The sequence below is a fragment of the Propithecus coquereli genome, unplaced genomic scaffold (genome assembly GCF_000956105.1).
Source record: "Propithecus coquereli isolate 6110/MARCELLA unplaced genomic scaffold, Pcoq_1.0 Scaffold175, whole genome shotgun sequence".
NCBI classification, from domain to species: Eukaryota; Metazoa; Chordata; class Mammalia; order Primates; family Indriidae; genus Propithecus; species Propithecus coquereli.
The window spans coordinates 3,762,164-3,766,590 of record NW_012142190.1 but is presented as its reverse complement, the minus strand read 5'-3'; the positions used below and the strand labels follow the sequence as shown (position 1 = coordinate 3,766,590).

The window sequence follows — 4,427 nt, the reverse complement described above, 5'->3', positions numbered from 1 at the left end:
TTTGAAGTTATGATACTTCTTACTTTCATGTTTGAAAAGATTTAGAAACATAGTTGCTAAATTTATTTTAAAGCAACAGTTGTGTCTTTTACATGTGTCAAACTTGTTGAGAAATTGAAATATTGTAGTATATTAGGCTATCTTAATAGTGCCTGCTGCTAATGGGATTTACCAATAAGTGAGTAAATTAATAGCTTTTCATTTGCCATATGAAAGGGTACTATTAATAATATCCTTTTCAAGCATAGTATATGAATGAATTTTTACTTTAATGATATTAACTTCTGATAAGAAAACAGCTGGGCTTAAAAATATTTGCTATGTAGGAAAAGTTATTTTAAAAAATTTGCCATGATGTTTTGGAATGTTTAAAATAGCATCTTTTGAAAGTGCTAAATCCAAAGGTGGTTGGTAGGGGTGATGTGCATATGAGATCATGCATAGATATTACCTCTCTTATTTCAGACTTAGGACAAGAAGTAAAATTAAACAAGATATATAACATTTTTCTTTTCTTGTCATTTTCAGAAAGTCATTTAGTACTTAATTTGTTGCTTTTCAAATTGTCAGAGTTAAGCCTTTTGGGGTGACATGTGGAAAGACTCCCCCCCAAGTCATGTATCTTTTCTTACATATTCAAATTTCTTAATAGCCAATTAAATTAGGAAGAATTTCTGTGAGTACCACTGCACTTTTATTGTTATTGTTTTAAACTTCAGGTTTTGTTTTCTTTTATATTTTTCCCTATTGGTTATTGGCTTAACCACTTTGTAGCCTGAAGTTTCTTTGGTATGACTAGTCTTATCAAAAGGCATTGTTAATTATTTCAAATTACTAGAATTTATTCTACATTTGCAGAAATCATTGCCCCTTTTTGTATTCAGTCGCTACTGAGTATAACAGGAGGAGGATGTGTCAGGTAATAGTGGTAATGTTGAAATCTGTGAATCCTTGTAATTCATCATGACCATATAAATCATTGTGATGAATGGAAGAATAGTATTACATAGTTTTTAAAAATGCAAACTTTAGGCTGGGCGCTGTGGTTCATGCCTGTAATCCTGGCACTACGGGCAGCAGGATTGGTTGAGCTCAGGAGTTTGAGACCAGCTTGAGCAAGAGCAAGACCCAGTCTCTAGTAAAACTAGAAAATTAGCCGAGCATAGTGGCACTCGCCTGTACTCCCAGTTATTTGGGAGGCTGAGGCAGGAGGATAGCTTGAGCCCAGGAGTTTGAGGTTGCAGTGAGCTATGATGATGCCACTGCAATATACCCAGGGGCAACAGATGAGACTCTGTGTCAAAAAAAAAGGAAACTTTACATGTTTTGTAAGGTTTGTAACAACTTACCAGATGTTTGGGGAAGTTACTTAAATCTCTTCAGTGTCTTCTATTTGTAAAATGAAGTTGTTAATAATACTTACCTCATAAGAATGTTGTGAAGATTAAATGAGATAATGTATGTAAAACATGCATGGTAAGCATGATGAAGAACATTGATATGACCAAGTAAGAAGAGTCATTTGAGATCCCCCAAATAGCAAAAAAGCACCACCCTGCCCCTATTCCCTGCAGAATCCCAGGACTGTGAATTTTCTGTTTGGATTCTGTTTTGTTTTTTCAGATTTGGAGTCACCGTCCTAGGAATATAATCCTCTCTTCAATCTTGGAGGCTTTAGTAGGTCTCAGTTCAGGCTACTGGAGAAAGTATTTTCCTGCTTTAAGCAGAGTAAAAAATGAGGATTTACTCTAATTATAAAGTTAAACGTGACATTTCCTTCCATTTTTGTAAGTCACCAAATGAACTCAGATAAAAACAACAGTAGCCTCTGGAACCTGGAAAAGACGAGGAAATCGATTCTCCCCTACAGCTGCCAGAAAGGAACTCAGCCCTTCTGAAACCTCGATTTTAACCCAGTAAGACCTGTTTTGGACTTGTGACCTACAGAAAAAAATAATAACAAGTAAAATAATAAGTTTGTATAGTTTTAAGCTACCCTATTTATGGGAATTTGTTACAGCAGCAATACAAAATGAATATACGGTTATTTATAGCTTTATTTTTTTCTTCCCCAAATAGGATCCAGTCAAGGTTCACACATTGCATTTAGTTGTTTGTTGTCTTTGGGTTTTTTTTTTTTTGATTTTGATAACATGTTTTATTTAACCTATTATATCAAAATATTATCATTTCAATGTTTAATATTTAAAATTATTAATCAGATAATTTACCTTTTTTATCATACTAACTCCTTGAAATCTAGTGCATATTTTACACTTACAGCACATGTCAATTCAGACTAGCCACTTTTCAAGTGCTTAATAGCCACATATTTATGGCTACAGTATTGGACAGTTCAGCTCTAGAGATTCAGGAATTGTTTCGGTCTGTGAAAGGCGGTGCTAGCGTAGATGTCTGCCAGGCTGTTTTCATGTTCATTGTAAGAGCGGTGGACTAGGAGTCAGGAGACTCCGCGCCCAGGCCAGCTCCCCGCCCAGGCCCAGCCAGCCTCATCTTATAGGTGGGACTGTTCTGGGCCTTGGTTTCTTCATCTGCAGAATGAAAGCTTTGGAATAGGCCCTCTCTGAGGCAGAGGTCCAGGCCAGGTGGCAGGTCTGTTACTACTAGGGAGAGGCTCTTCAGGTGTTTTGGGTACCTTTGCTCTGGGCAGTGCCAGCAGATGATGGACATGCCTCTGATGGGAAATGTAGGTGGCTCGGCTGTTTAGACTTCCCTTGAGTGTGAGGAAACAAAAAGAACTGAAACTGTTTCATGCTTACCAGTGGCTTTATATGTGAAGAAAAATAACCAGCACAGCAAAATGGAAGTTAAGTGTTATACTTTTAACTGCTGAGTTTGCAGTACCAAATGAGTAAGAACAGAAAAAGCTGAAGTCTTCTTAGTAACTCTCTTAACTCTTCTCTCTCTGAGTGACTGACTCAGCATTTCTCTGTATTTTTTTAGACTATGTTTCTTAGAACAGTTTTAAGTTTACAGAAAAGTTGAGCAGATAGTACAGAGTTCCCATATAACCCCCTCTCGGCCACTTGTAATCTAAACAGTCCTCCAGCTTTTCTTTTTAATCCCCCCATGATATGATGCTGTCCTGTTAAGAGTTCAGGCCAGTTTTCTTGTATAACATTCTATTTTCTGAATTTATCTAATTGTTTTCCTCATGGTGTCATATAACATCTTCCTCTAGCCTCTGCATTTCTTGTAAAGTGGAAATTAGGCCTAGAGGCTTGATTACATTTAGGTTAAATGTTTTTGGCAAGAGTTTTTCGTAGCTATTGTATTTTTATCCCTCTTAAACATCCTTTGTGAGGTTGTGCCCATCACTCTAGTATATTGGAATGCTTTTGGATCCTGATTCTGTCATTTTATATCAGCTATTTCTCCTTACTTTCTCTCATTTGAAAATGTGATAGAGCACATCTTTACCTTTGCCCTTCAGCTTGCTGATGAAAATATTGACAGAGAGAACAAAGGAGAGTACCAGTTCTTTGGCTGCCTTGTCTTACACTGGGACACCACAGCACTCAATAAATATTAGTTAAATTTTCATTGTTGACTTCTCTTTTTCTTGAACTTACTTCTTCTTCCAGCTTATAAAATATTCCTCTTTTCATATTCTCTTCTTATTTTAGTTTCTCTTTGTTTCTTTGGTCTCTTTTTGCACCAGTGACCTCTTCAATGTTGTTTCCAATGTTCTGTTCTGTGGCCTCTTCTTCCCTCCTTATTCAACCCTAAGGCCATCTCAAACATGACTTCAATCCCACTTCTTTATTGTCTCATATAACTTTTTCTTTAGCCTCTACTTCCTAGAGTGGGATCTGTATATGTATTTCTCACTGTTCGACATTTTCACTTGTGAGTTTAAAGGCCTTCTGGAACTCAGCATGTCTATGAGCACATGCGTTATTTTTCCACTCACTTATTATAATGCTCAAACAGTTCTTTTTCCTGTACTACGTATCTTAATTAACATTATGACTAACCTACTGGTTGTCTGATTCTTGATTCTTTTCTCTGTGGAATAATGCCCTCTCCCACAGCAGTGATCAGTCACCAAGCCTATACAGTCTACTTCCTACGCATTCCAAATTGATCGCCGCATCTTCATCTCCACATCATCTCTAGCAGGTGTATTAGGTTGAATCATATGACATTGTTAATCCTTAACTGTTTTTGACCTATAAGAATAGCAGTTTGGAAAAAAAAAAATGGGGTGGGGGAAGAATGGCAGTTTTATATCAACCTAATAATTTATCTAATTTTGCTACATCAAGTTTGTGTTGTTTCATTTTTATCTATGAGGATATTGTTAGAGATTATTAAAAATGCCCTACCAAAATCTCGTATCTGCTAATATTGGGGACTTTATCAAAGAAGGAAATGAGCTAGCCTCAGGCCCAGGGCCCTGCCAG

The 4,427-nt window shown here is 36.7% G+C and overlaps 1 protein-coding gene across 1 annotated transcript in view; it reads left to right on the top strand.

The window, feature by feature from the left end:
- Window positions 1-4,427, top strand: part of LOC105808476 — an 84,147-nt gene that overhangs the window by 41,843 nt on the left and 37,877 nt on the right. The window lies entirely within an intron of this gene.